The 15,659-nt window shown below is 36.0% G+C and overlaps 1 long non-coding RNA gene across 1 annotated transcript; it reads left to right on the forward strand.

The window, feature by feature from the left end:
• The first annotated feature begins 364 nt into the window (after positions 1–364).
• Positions 365–14,499, forward strand: LOC118932247 (uncharacterized). Its single transcript, XR_008994202.1, has 4 exons — positions 365–592; positions 1,325–1,430; positions 11,452–11,507; positions 13,912–14,499. It is a non-coding gene; the product is annotated as an uncharacterized LOC118932247 (long non-coding RNA).
• The last annotated feature ends 1,160 nt before the right edge of the window (positions 14,500–15,659 follow it).

Consider the following 15,659-nt stretch of genomic DNA (forward strand, 5'->3'; position numbering starts at 1 on the left):
TTCTGGATGTCAACCAGTCGGCCTCTCCCTGCCATGTAGCTGTTGCAGTGCAAGCAGAAGCAGAGGTGCCATTCCTTATGAAAACTTTTCGGGGAAAAAAAGAATCTGCTGTAGACATGGTGTTTCAAAAATCAGACAAAATATATTTCATGGAAAATCTATTTTGAGATCGACATTCATTCGAAAAGCTAAAACTAGCACCCGGATAAAAAAGGAAGGGATGAAACATCAAACCGAAAATATCTACTTATATTGTGACATTTTCGCAAATGTAAATGAGACCACCTTTAAGGCTGTTACAAGCAAAGAAATCCAACTGGGGTCTTGATGACTGAAGGGATCTTAAAGAATCTCTCATCAGCGGGCCATAAAGAAGAAAGCAAGAGCACTCGGTAGTGTGCAGATGTTACCAGGATGTGACTTCAGCACAACCTCACATCCTCGCGGAGAGACAAAACGGCAGATGTTTAATACATTACAGGAACTAACCGCAAATTGTTTTGCTTCTCTGCTTTATAATGTTTATTTTATTTTATTTTTTTGAAGATGTGAATCACACTTTTGAAGAACTTCCTCCAACCGTAATCATTTTGTAAGTTTAAATGCTTACTACGAGGACGCAGGGCGTTGTGGGTAAAGTGGCAGATCGGTTGCTTCCCGGGAATGTGGGGTATGAGGTGGTGTGAAAGATGGAGGGGAGGGATGTGTGGCAGCATTCAGCTGCAGGTGGAGTCAGGACAGTCTTCATCTTGTGTGCTAATGGAACCCTATGTGTGAGATACAGACCTTGCACTGATTTGACAACAAACCTACTTTAAATCTGCTGAAGTCCTGGCAAACTGAAGGAATTCATAGAAATTCAGATTTGTTAAACAAAGTAGAAAACATTTGGAGATGTGAGGCAAATAATCCTGCCTACAAGATGTTTTCTTCTTTTTAAGTTAGAAATGATAGGGTAATAATCTAATAGATTTCTTATATAGTTTCAAAAGAAATTATTTCTCTTCGTGAGAATTATTTTGGAGGGAATTGCTGGGTTTTGATTTTTATGCTCCTGAAACTAGCTAATTGTAAAGTCATGAAAGAGATGGAGCAAGACCTTTATTTCTTTCATTTTGATGAGTTTAGACATAGTCATTTTGCAGAAAGGTTTTGTTTTCCAAATAAAACCAGCCCATCTACTCTGTTCAAATGCTGTCTTCATCTCATCTCTCAATGGGTGTGGACAGTTCGAGTGGAGCCGGGCAGCTGGCGGTTGCCCTCTTTTGCCTGCATGGGGCACAGGTCTCCAATGTCCACCTCAAGTTTCTCTTCTCTCTCTCAGGGAGCCAACAGGATCTTGCCCTTTAGGGCCTTTACACCAAACAGCTCTACGTTGTTTGGATCACATGAACTGAAGATTATGGAACAAAAACAGAAAAGAGTAAAAGGTAATTTTTGGAAAAAACAAAACAAAACAGGATAACCTTTTTGAGATTTAAAAACATAAACCACACTGATTAATTCTGGGGATGGGCTTGTACTTCAGAAAAAAGTTAAATGTGGTTAATATTTAAGAGTAATTATTAGGAAGCATACCAAAGAATGATATGCTATTTTCAGTGGAAATGATCAAGTCTAGTATTTATAATAATGAAAATTCAGGGGTAGATGTCATCTGGAATTAGGACAGGGGTAATGTGCATTCTTGAAATAATTTTCTTTGAGATTCAGGCATGAATAAGGCCAGAAAATGGGGTGTTAACATACTGCACTTGACTCCAAAGGGAAGAGACAAAAGAGGAACAACTACAACAATAGCCTGGCTTTGCTTGGATAGTAGGCTCGGGTAAGCAAAGTAATAGGAGGCTCAGAGACACAAAGTAATAGGAGGCTCGGAGAAGCAAAGTAATTCTAATCTGATGATTAGAAACAAATCAAAGACAAAACAATTCCTGGTTTTAAACTAAAAACAAAGCAACCACTGGGTTTAAAACACATTTACATATTTATGTCCACATGGACTGACTGCAGTAGAACGTAAACACAGTTTGTCTTGAAAAGCTGGGTTATTGTGTGCCTGGGTTCTCTTCACATTTCTAGTTCTAGTGCCCAACACAGTGCCTGGCACACTGAAGTTGTCCGATAATGATAGGTGAATCTGAATCATTGAACAAGAGAAAAGAACCCTCTTCTGGATATTGGATAGAGTGAAAGATTTAAATAGTTGAAGCCTTCAATACTCTCTGATTAAAGGACCATCTCAACCTGTAAGAAAATTTCATGTGATTTTTATGCCAGGGTAGGCAACTTCAGAGGGAATGAAAGAAATTCTTTAGTGTAAGATGGCTCCACCTTTTGCGAAGATGTAACCAACCAAAAAACTCAAGATATTTTGAGGAGATGGTATCTGCCAAAGGGATTATCACAATACATGTAGGATCAAAGGAAATTCCACATTTTACCCTGGTGATTAGCTGTAATTAAATAAAGTCTTTTTAAACTTCATTAGCAGCAAGATGTTTGCTACAGCAGAGTGGGCACAAATCATCCATTCTTAATTAAAAGATAATCCACAGGATGGCCATAAGCTTCTTCTAAAAATACACCATTTCCCCCTGAAAGATTTTCTCATCAAATAAGGATAAATAACAGTTTCTATGAGTTTAAGCCATGAAGGAATGGATGCTTTCCCCGTTTGCTTGAGCGAGTGCTGAATGTGGCTGATAACATCACTTTGGCATGCTATTATCGAAAATGGTAGAATACCTCACTTCAGCAAAGTCTGACATAAATCTTTGAAAACAAAGACATTGCATATGTATGAGCTGAAATAGATATGACAGTGTTGGCACATTAATATTCCTGTCACTAGGGGGTTTCAAACTTTTAAGGAGAGAATGGGAATGAATTCAGACTGTAGCTGGTAAAATAGGGCGACATACAGTAGGACAATTAGGCATTGCTAACCATAATAAAATATGTACAGAGAAAGGTTCCCCTGCTCCTTGCCTTTGGTAAAAAATGACTGTGGGATTATCTCTTGGGAATGCCAAGAATAATTAATTTGGCTTAGAGATTTGCATGGTTGTTCTAAGCATACTAATAAGACTGTTCCGTGAAGACCAGTCCCAATCAATAGAAGAGGGAACTGTTTTTTCCTGTGTAACCACTGTGGTAGTTCATGGGTAACAGATGTTTCCACTTATTCCACAACAACCCTCATTAAAAGTAACTGTGAGGCTAATTGAATAGTTCTGCACATAGTTGGATCTGCACAGAAAATCATTCTATTATTTTATGTTCTACAGTTATTTTTTTTCTTGTTTTTGGTTGCTGATATGACAGCCTTACTGTAGGCTTTTAACTTAACTTTTCAGGAGAAGTAAATGGATGAAAAATAAACTTTTTTCTCCAGCCTACTCTCTGTGGACTCACTGTGTGTTGGGAAGCATCTACTTAGAAATGCCAACTATTTTTAGGAAAGCCTTATAAATCATCAAGTTCTAGAAAATCACCACTTACCAGGGAAGATGACAGAAGAGTTGCATTAGATTTCATTCTGTATGGGAATGGGCAAGAGTTATTCAACACTAGATCTTAATGAAAAATCATCACTTGGTTACAGTTATGGGGTTCAAAGCTCATGTTGAAATGTTAGAATTTTTTCTTTTGGTAAAACATATGTGCTGACCTGGTGAGTGGAAATGAGGGGCTGTGAAGAGATTTTTTTTACCCAAAGCTTTTTGGACATCGTGCTGTAGCCCTGGGAGTCTGGGTCTGAGCCCTGACAGCAGTCGCTCAGATGCAGAAAAAAAGCTTCGAAACCTCTCCTTTGATGACAAGACATGAAATAATATCTGACAAAGGCATCGCAAGCAAACACGATGGCAAATCAGCAATTACACCAGCTACAAAGGAGAGCAAGGCTCACTTCCAAATGTCTTTTTTTCTTCTTCTTCAAATTTTACTAATAACATCTCACAGAGGTGCTTAGGTCAGTATTTTTAAAAACAATTTAATATATAACTGTGCTTTGGGTTTGGTTTAACTCCTAATGCTATTTGTCATTTCATGCATCAGCATTGTTTTTGAATGGCAAGAAAAAAGGTTGGGAATAAAGTAAGCATGAAGAAAGACACTTGCAGTTCACTATATGTAACTTTGTTTTAAGAAGGAATAAATTGTCCACCAAGATAGCTTATATGCCTCTTATACAATATTGCCATCTCTTAAATGGAGTCATATGTGGAAAGAAAAAGACCTACCATAAATTAAATCATATCAGTGAAAAAATGGCAGCAAAATCACCTAGGTCCAAGTTGCATAGCTTTACTCTTCAGTTTCGGACTCTCTTTAAATGCACTACTCTTGATTTTGGAAAATAGGTAAAAGAAAAGCTTTTCAAAGTGAGTTACAAAATTAAATTTAAATGTGAAAACATTTAGTTTGTTTTTCTTATCAAATAATAAACAATGAAAAATTTACATGCAAAAAATGAATTTTAATCCCATTTTATAAGTAAATCATCATTAAAAGTAAATATGTCCAATGAATTGAAGCCCAAGTTTCAAGCAGGATGGATATGAAGGAAAATAGTAATAATAATAATAATAAATGGGATGGAATATAAAGTTCACAGGTAACTGCAACATGTACTTCCCAATTGTCTGCCTTTTTATTTTGTAATTATCAATCCGTTACTGGTCACAGATATACTATATTACAAATAAGCAAAATGCTAATGGTATGAAATTATTGATATGTACTATAAATGAAAACAAAGCTACTTGGGCCTTTAAAATGTTCTCTTTCATGTTGATTCATTGCAGAAAAATAATGAGTTAGCCTCTTCTTCTTCCCTTGACATATTTGGGATAGTTTACATGACTTTGAAATGGCTTAAATATTTTACCACCCACTATAGAATGTTCCTAAGAAGGGAAGAAAACATGGATTTATTTTTCTGTTGGTGATGTCTTCCCATCTCATTAGTATTTAAGAATACCAAAAGTATAGTGTTTAAAGGGAAAGGAAAAGCAAACCAAGTCAAATGTATTAAAGTACATATATATATCTGTATATATATATATATGTATATATATAAATGGTTATGTTAGAAGATACTTGACAATTAGCAATCAATCCATTTACCACATGTCTGCAGTTTGAGGAGACTACATGATCTCTGATAACCACATGTGCTAATCAAGTTACCTATAAAGTGGCTGTAGATAAAGATGCTCCTAAAATTACGTCTACAAACACCAGTTACCATTTTAAAAAGCACTGGAAAGATGTAGCATTTTCCCAACCACATTCACATAAGACATTTATTTATACCCTCATAATTTCCTTGGAATAATCTCTTTTTTTCTATCAGATCATATAGATTGAATTTATTGTGATGTTTGCCGGTAACTATGGGAGTCAAATGTCAGTGGATAAAGCTATCATATCCCTTTATTTATTATGTATAATGCACCTTTTGTGATTTAGATCCTTACAAAAGCTAGTGTTGTATTAAAACATTGCAGACATATATTTGACCTCAAAGATACAATATACTATATCTTATTTATTTGAATTAAACATTTATCTCACATTTTAGTATCCCGTATGCATTGCCTTATTTGAATTGAGCAAAAATGGCCATGTGTCTGAGTCTATATGGAGTGGAAACATTTAGTACAATAATCATTTCATATGAAATGTAGAAAACAAATATTTACAAACAAATGTGCATTTGGTATTACCAATGAAGACTACACCCCAAGTCACCCACATCATTTAATCTAACATGCTATGTTATCTAGCATGTTTCATTATCTAGCCGAACAAGACTTCCATCTTTCACTAGCATTTCATATAAAATGAATAAAATACCAACTTCTTTCCTTATCCTTGCATTGCTTACTCCTCAAAAAAAACAGATATGTTTTATAAAAGAAGTTGTTATATTAAGATGTATGTCTGCTTTCCTTCAGAAGACAGATTAGAGTGCTTCAGCTGCCACTAAAGTTGTCGCTCTTTGTAACAAAATGTAATGCTGCATATATAAAAATGCAAAGTGTAATGTAGAGTCAAATGTCTCTCCGCACAAGAGTTGTTCGTTTTAGCACCCATTTTGTTGGTATTTATCAACTTACTAATTATAGGCAAATTGCTTCCAACACGAAAACTGTGATGATTAGCAGTTTTTTCTGCTAACTCTAGTCTACTGTAGTTCCGGTAAAGAATGTCAATAATCCAGATTCCTATCTTTTTCCTGGGTTAGAAAATTTAAAAATAAATTCATCAGGCTAGCATTTCTCAACTTTTGGGACATGTGGTATGGAAGGATGAGGGTTGAAAGAAGAAAAGGGATGGATTAAATATACCAAATCAAGGTCTACTTGCCCCATCCCATCAATTGGACAATCGTGAAAGCTCACTGGAGATTGGTCTATCACAAAATGGAATTAGGCAATCCCAGTTTAATTAACAGAGTGACAGCATTTGAGCATTTGCACAGGAACCCAGCATATAATCTCTATCTTAAAGGGAGGAAGAATTGTTTCAAGAACCACCTCACATACTGTTATTGATACCCAGCAAATGGCTGGCATATATTGTTTTAAACCTCTCATGTAACTGTTCAGCAGAGGTATATGATATTGCTTGGTCAGACACAAAACAGTTTGTAACCTTCAGCCCTCCATTACAATCCTTTAAAGTGAGCTCAAATGAAAATGGGAGTAACATGCTAATCTAGAAAACGTTTTCATAACATGCAATACAATAAAAGGTTGAATTTTCTATCACCATTGCTAATTTCACCCATTTGTTTCTCATTACAATAAGTAAACAAGATTAAATGGAAAATCTTACAGTTCACAGAGTACATTACACAGCAGAAATGTCTGTAGCGAATACAGACTTAGTGTCTTAACCAACTTATGTGCCTCTAAGTGACTATTTCTCCCTGCCTATGAAGTTTTTACAGTTTTAAAGTTATATTGGCAGGTTCCAGTCAACAAGGATGTCTGCAATGGCCTTCTTTCTCCAATACATTGCTTTTAGTCTAATTGCGTATTTGCAGTCTCAGCAAGCAGAGGGAAGAATTTTATCCTCTTTGCCTTGTCTCTGAATACTAACTAGCTGGCCCAGCCAAGGCTTGCAAAAGAGAGAAACTGCATGAGAGACACACTGCATTTGACACAGTCAAGAGCTAAAAGAAAGAGCAAAACAAAAGTCTATTCAGGACTGAGTTCTCTGATATTCTCCCCCATCCCCCAGCTCCTTTAAAAATGAAATGAAAGGGGGGAAAACCCATAAATCCATGCCTGAATGCCTAAGGTTGTCAGAATAAAGGACAATGAATGACAGGTGACTGTCAGTATAATTCTCAGTCTCCAAGTTATCACTTTTTGGCATGTTGAACAAAAAACGTATACATACGAGGAACTATGTCGTAAGTTCTCTGTGAATGCACAGCGTTCAACACGGGAAGCAACTAAGTATTTCCACATGGCCATGTGGGTTTCTTTTCAGTTCCATGTATTTCTGCTGGAAAATGTTCTCAAATTATTAAGTGTTTTTCTAGTGACAACAAGGCATAATGACATTGGGGAAACTACTGATGGGTTATGAACCTACTTTTCACTTCTTCTTTTAAAATTTGTTTAAAGAATGTGAGATCTGACTTGATAAAACTCCTTGCACATGTTGCTAAAATTTTTAAAAAGGAGTAAGAGCCAACTGATGAGAGTTTTTCCGTTTGATTTGTAAAAGCCTCCTCTCAAGCTATTTTCCCCCAAGATCTCTTTACACTTTCATCTTCAGAGACTGCCTTAATCCTCCTGTCTTTGTTGTTCCAATGTCTGATCGGTCTGTTTTATAGTTGCATCTACCCCACACTTGCTAGAACTGAAACTTGACTTCAGGCGCTTGAACTTAGAAATCCCTACAAACGTGCAGGCTTTTCAGAGAAAGGTGGAAAATGCTGGAAAGATTTAGATTATTATTTAAATAATGTATATTAAGTCATCTGTTGTGTGAACTACAGGTACAGAGAGATAACAAAAGTGAAATGAGAGTAATTTGTAATTAAAATAAGTCTGGCCTCTTCTCAGATTACTGGCGCACTCCAGTCTGTTGACCATCTGTAGTAGAAAGACAAAGATTCTCTTCTCAGTTCCACTGGGCTGGGGAAGAGACTCACCTGCCCAGAACCCCAAGTTTCTCGGTCTTGCCACGGTGGGCATGAAGAGGGAATTTTGTGGCCAGCCTTCGGATGCTGGCATAGCCAGGAGTTGGGCAGAAGGAGCACAGAGACAGTGATCTGTGTCACTCTAAGCACTCACAGGGCACCATTAAGGCAGAGCTCAGTTGCTGTTACCGCCCCAGCAGGTGTTACTACACATTCTAAAATCTTTGGAGAGAAATGGAGAAAGTAGGGAGAGAGCACATGTGAAATAAAACAAGAGAAATGGGAGGAAGTTAATTTCCTGGTTTTGGCCTTTCTTCTTTTGCCTGCTATAAAAGAAAAACATCTTATAAGGATAAACCTGAAAGAATGCTGTGTATTGGACTGGTAAACATGGACAATAATTTCTTTCACTTTTAAAGTTTGGATATTGAAAGTACTTGACAGGAAACCATCATCTTGTACTCAAACTTGAAGGAATTAATTTGTAGAATATGTAACAAACTGCTTATATAAGAATTTTCCTTGACTGCATATGAAATATATTTTGCACAAATAAGTGAACTAGATTGCTGGATTCTGTTTTTATTTTCATTTACAGTGGCTATAACCCAAACTTTAATATTTGAGTATTCATTTCAGAAGGTTGAGCAGAAATAATTACATACCTCACCTGAAAATATTTTTATAGAGTCTTTATTGGTATTAATTATAATCCAACAACTTTTTTTGATGGTCTTCCTGAAAAAAACTCCTAAGGAAAATAATGTTTAAAACTCTAAAATAATTGCTTTGATAGGTTTATAGCTATTAAACTTGAAAGTTACAGATAAAATTGTTTTAGAAGTCAGAATTCTAATGTTGTCTTTGGTTATTAGAAAATTCCTGGGCATGAAAGTTATATAGGACAGTGTTATGAGACAAAAATTTAAGAAGAAATAAGAGGCTGACTTTCAACCTTTAACAAACAAAATTAACTATATACATGTTTAAAGAACCAATTTATTTTTTGGGGGTGGATGAGCTGAAATGACCCAAAATTAAAGATTTTATTCAGCAATTGCATGAAAAATTTGTCCTAATGGTAGTCAGAAAGGAGGTAGAATTATGTTGTGAATAGTAAACTACTTCAACTAGAACCATTTCAAAATGAAGATGTTTTAAAAATTCTTCATATCATTTATATTTGATAAGATACCCACAGTATAGTTAAGGAATTCCAATTATTTTGAAAAGTAATGACCTATGGGTCTGTCATATCTTGATAATTCCTGGTAAGAGTTCAAGGAAAACCTCAGAATCATAGAAATGGAGAAGTTGATGTAGACCACCATCACCATGAAATAATAGAAAGGTTCCTATATTTTCTGAATAAGAATTATTTCTGAACTCTTTAATTCTATGCAGCTGTTAAGTTCTATGAAGTTAATTTCTTTCTGTAATGACAAAGAGCAAGGTGGCCAAGAAATGAAATATCCAGTTGACAGTCATTCTTAAATAGTAAGTGATAAATTCTTTCCCTCTGAAATCAATTCAGGCTAAATGCATTACTAACTGCATTTTAGCCAATACTCAAGTTCTAGGTTATAATGATGCAGTGTCAGGGCTGAGGAAGGGAGCAAATGATCACTGTGAACGGTAGACGGGGAGGTAGTGAGGCTGAGGTAAGGCTTGTCCTCCCGATTCAAGGAAGGGAGGTTTAGAGTAGGTCTCGGAGGGGAGGAAGGGCCTGGCTGGAAGAGGAATGAAAGGAGCAAAGACACAGATCGGAGGATGAATCTAGGTAAAAAATACCTAAACCCTGACTTTTCCTTTGCACAGATAGATAGGTAGATAAGTAGGTAGGTTAGGTAGATAGACAGACAGATGGATACTGAATGGAGAACCTCATTTTGGGATGTGAAATTCTGTGACAACATTTTAGGAAAGTTTATTATTTTCATTTGTATCTTTTAAATTTTATACAAGAGAAGTTTTATCTTAATAGTACAACAATTTCTGAGAAATAGAGAAAGAAGGATTTTAAAACCTGGCAATTAAAACTTCATTTTATCACTTTTCTGACCAAGAAAGGAAATTAGACATTTATGCTACAACTGGAGTGACCCACCCATGTCTTCCTTCTCCTGGGCTCCAGGACTGAAATTCAAAATACAGTAGAGCTGCAACTTATAGAGTGCTCTTTGAGTATAAATTGATACAATTTTTTCTGAAGAACAAAATTAACAAATACCCTACAGTTCAAAAACCTTGGAAATGTATATATACTAATGATTCTACTGCTTGGAATATATCCAAAAGAAATAATCAGATAATACAGGCAATTAAAATTGAATCAACCTAAGTGTGAATTGTGAAAGATTGATTAAATAAATTATGTTATATCCAGGTGGTCATCATTGCTTAATTCCAACCATGAAAAATTATCATTATTGTCAATTGTTCTGTTAAGGTGATATGGAGCCATTATTTTTGATCAGCATCCCTTGGGAGAACACACAGGTAGTCTATGTGGGTAGTCTATACTTCACACTTGATGAGATTCTTCAGTATGTGTGTCTCATCGGCTATGTCATATGCAGACGCTGTCCCACTATGGTACATATGGCTGTTTGCCACCCATGTTCCTCCAATGGGAAGGTTCTGTTTGGTTACCAAGTAGGAAGTTACTTTTTACACTTAACAGAATTTTAGATATCAATAGCATAATAAGACAGAAAGAAGAGATAAACTGTGTTCACTATAGGTGGCCGGTAAAAATCATCTTTGCTTTACCTGTGCCCCAAAGCAAAAAAGATAAAAACTACTTCACATCTGTCAAAAAGAAGCAGAGGTATGAGTAAGGATTTTTCAGAGAATTTTATAAAGCGATCACAATCATGAAATTAAATTTTCCTTCACATATAGGTTATATGTTTTTTTTTTTATGAAAGCTTTTACACTTACTCCAAGTGTTATAGTGAGAATCAATTGAAGCTAGAAATTCTCACAATTTTCATAGAGTGTGCTACCCTTCAAGGTTTCAAACGTCTGCTCATTACAGTTTTAAATGGATTTATTTAAATCTAGCATTTATTTCCCTTCTTCTACCTGTAAATAATGCATTAGTAACATCAAAAATTTGCTTTGGTGAAGATTCTATTTTCTTACAGAACAGCTTTGGGGCAGTAGTCAAAATTCTCTTATTAACTCACTCCAAGAGTATTTCTCTCTACTTGAAGAGATGACTGGCCCTTGTGCTACCCAGAGGCAGGTATGTGACCTTGATGCTCTTTGTTTTCCAGCAGTGCCCAACAGAAGATATTAAACAAATGTTTGTAGCAGGAAGAATTCTCTCCAAGTAAGTTGACCTATTCATTGTTCCCTGAGTACATATTGTGGCTTATCACTGTCTACAAAGAGGCTACCTCTATTTCTCTTTTTTAAACACACATTGTCTGTTCCATTCCCAATTTAACATGTTTTCTTACATAAACCATCTTCATAATTTCATGCATTTCATTTCAGTATTGGGTTTTCCTCATAAGCAACAGACACCAATTCTAGTTACCAAAAGTGAAAGAGAACTTATTGGGAGAATATCAAGATGGGGGGTGGAGGCTCACATGATTATGAGGAAGCTGGTAGCCCAGGCTTTAGGCCATGAGAGCCATGATTTAAGGGAAACCACGAAGGGCAGGATTAAGGAGTAGGAGCCACGCTAACTTTCCAGTCACTGGAACAGAGTGGCCAGGGTGCATGACACTCGTTCTTGAGTCACGCACGTCCCTCCCAAAGTCGTAGAAGTAAAAAATCTAACTGACAGGTTTAGGCTGTAAGCAGAACCTCCTACTCTACTAGGATTCCAGAAAAAAGCATGATTCAACTCCCTGTACCTTTCTAGAAGGCAGGGAGCAACGAGTAGCATGGAATTCACACACAAGGAGAGGGAGGGGATTTCCAAAAAGGGAATTGAGGGGTCATTAGGAAGAAGCATTAGATTATTAGTTTCTGAAGCACAGAAATAGCTTTCTACAGCTTTGTCTGTTAAAAGGGCCTGCTAATGCCTTGGAGAAGTATAGATGGTCAGGAATTTGCTGACAGAAAGGAAAAGAGGGACAGTGAAAGAGATGATATTGACATTTATTGAAACTGTATAACTGGGCTACAAGTATCTATGAAAACAGTTGCTATTCTGATGCCCAAACAAATCAAAACCAGGTAAGCAGACCCATCCTGAAGGCTCTCTCATAAAGCCTGTGTTCCATGTGTACTTAGGCTGTGCTCGAGCTGGAAAGCTCACACATTAACAGTGTGTATATAACATATTCTTAATGCAGTATCTGCTACAGGTATTCAGTGAGTAGTAATTAGTTTCAGTGGTGGTTCATTACCACAGTTAAGGCTTCTTCACACATGCAGAGATGGGGGTTTAAGTTTGCCTTTTTACATGCCCTCTAACTGATCACCCAGATTGCTCAAAAACTCCTCAGAGGAAAGATGAAACCCTATATTTAAACCTTTTTCCAATGTGGGGTTAAGGTAAGCCTCTTTGGTGATTTTAGGGTGATCTAGCAAGTATCAAACTGGCTAAATTAAGTGATGGGAACTATTAAAAAAAAATTATACAATGAATATTCCTTGTCAGCTGCTAAGTTTGAAAAGCATAAAACTAATAAATGAGTTAACAACATAAAAAACCCAGTCTTCCCTACTTCCAGAAAATTTGGTGGGAAGAAAATGCATTCACTGTATTCATTAAATATAAGGAATATTTTCAGTGTTCTGGCTTTCCTTAGTCATCTCTTCATTTCAGAGTTAAGCCCTACAAAAAAAGAGAAGATGACAGTGCCAGGAAACTGGCCTCCATCCCCCCTTCCTCTGACTGTGCCTGCTGCCCACGTGCTGACCAAAGGTGAAAGGTCAGCAGTCATCTGTGGCAGATGTGCTTCATTATGATAAACACTTAGATGCTGGAAATGGTTCTGTTGGCAGATAGTTTATAATTTAGGTGAGAAATAGAAGTGTGAGGGAGCTTCCCTGCTGGGAATCTTATTTCATTTTTGAGTGCAATTAACCAGCTGATAAACAGGCTTTGTTTTCCATCTGAATGGCCAATGTCCATTCATTTGGGACAGTATCTTGTCAAATAGGCAACAATAACAATAAAGTTTATGTATCTTGGCTCTCTTCTACTCTAAAACCTGTAGTAACCTCCTGCACTGGAATCAACAACCTGAACTGAGTGTGCAAAATAATTATCTTCCAGAATCCACCTGATGGTGAGGTTGTGGAAGATTATCTTGTTTTGTACTAGCAATAAGGACTAAAAATGTCTTTTTATTTCGGTGGCTTTTTATTTTAGTATAATCAGAACATGACTGCAAGCCCTAGTATTCTACATTTCACAAGCTTATATAGCTTAAACATGAAGAAGTAAGATAGGCATTACACATTTCAAAAGATAGTCTAAATTTTAAAAAGCATATGTTATTATCTTATCTGAATGATCTTGTATGATCTTGTAGCTATTTTCTAATCAGTTGTTAATTGGCAATGCTAAGGACTTTTTGTCATCATATAATATTTTACCGTGAACTGTAAATTTTGCATTTTCACTTTATTTTTTCTCCTCACCTGTACACTTTTCCAGTGTGCCATATTCATCTTTTTTTCCTAAATAATAAGATTATTTGTTCCTGTTTTAGCTGAATGTAATATTTTCATAAATGAAGATGACACATGATTGTGTTTTTTTCTAACAGTGATGATTGAAAAGAAAAGCCACCTATATCCTCTTGCTTAGTTTCCCTTGAGAAAAATAAGCAAAGTGTGCTGTGTAGACTTGTAACCATGGCACAGATTTCCTGTGTAATGTTCACAGCTTTGGCAAGGTAATTATTATTGCAACACAACTTCTGGTAAAATGTGTGGAAGAATGGAAATTACACAACTAGCTTTTATGTATTGACTCAGATATGACTGGATCAGTTTAAGAAGGGAAATTAATGTAGATTTTCATTTATTCCTCAATTAACATTTATTGAGCACTGCTTTGTGCTACTTACCTAAGGATAGAAATATGATTAATGTATGGCTTCAGTGCTCAAAGACTTAATAGTCTGGTGTGTTTGGTTGGACTGGTAGTAGCAATAGGTGGATAGTGGTGATGACTGGTGATGATAATTGTTGGGAAGCAAATATATTGCCTGGGATCTGTATATATGCATAACATGGGAAATACACACTAGTTTAATTTCTTAAACTATTTCATCTATTACCAAAGATTTGCTTAAACATGATATTGTTTAATTATTGATGCCTATCACTCTTAAATCTCATTTACATTTTAATGGACATCAAGGTTCTCAAAAAATTTCAAAGGCCAGACATAGAAGAGTGGGATCAAACTTTAGTCAAATATAGGAAACTTTTCTTGGCTCCAACTCTCTCTCTGGGAAGGTGCTTCATGCTCTATAAGAAATATGCTCATTAGCATAAAGGACATAATTTTCTTATGGAGATGGGACATGCATATATATATAAGTAAATAATATACAATGTTCGTGTGCACATACAATGCTCTTGCACATTCATCTACATTCAGAGTGAATCATCGTGGCATAGACTACACATAAAAAGTGGTACTTCAGTTCTAAATAGTAGATCATTATGTTCTAGACTTAGTCACAGAGAAGTTCATTATTAAATTCAACATAAAGTGAAGTATTGAACTTGTTTTAGCAAAAAAAGGAAGGAAAAGATATGCATATTCTCAGAATTGAAAATAGAGAAAGGGAAGAGAAACAATACTGAGGATTTACTTTGGTGAATAATTTTAGGAAGTGTAATATCCACCCAGCACTTTCACTTCAGACAAAGAATCTATTTTCTTCAGGTTGAAATCTTTATGATGAAGAATGACTGATTACAATGTATTTATTTTCTAGCAACAATCTTTTACAATATCACTGACTCTTGACTTCTCTTGTTTAGCACTTCTATACTTTATCTATTAACTGTGTTTAGTAATTACCGATTAAGAACAGAGAAATATTTGTAGACTTCTACTTGACTAGCACTGGACCAGGCTTTACAGAGCAGAGCAGAAATGTAAAACGTGATCCTTTCCAAAAGGCTGTTGTAATATTATTGGGTAGTCTGGTCTCTGGAAATATATTTGAAAATACAGTTGCTGTAATATGGAGAGGAACATGCTTTTGGAAGACAGAGCTTATATCTAAGCACATTTTAGAAACTGGAGAAAAACACAGTATCAGCAAGCAGGGGCCCCAGTTTCTGGCTGGTATCTTTGGGAACTTTGCACTTTGGATGCCTTCTACCAGATCTGCTAAGGTCCTGTCTGGGGACTAGGACCTATAGGATCCAGTAGTGCCATCCTGGCCAGGCACCCTGAGTTCAAATCATAGTATTTTTTTCATGGGTTTACATGAGATTGAGTTGCAAGTACAGTGTTGACATGTTGATTTTTGGGTGACTCTCATTCACTTTA

The sequence above is a fragment of the Manis pentadactyla genome, chromosome 2 (genome assembly GCF_030020395.1).
Source record: "Manis pentadactyla isolate mManPen7 chromosome 2, mManPen7.hap1, whole genome shotgun sequence".
Taxonomy (NCBI): Eukaryota; Metazoa; Chordata; class Mammalia; order Pholidota; family Manidae; genus Manis; species Manis pentadactyla.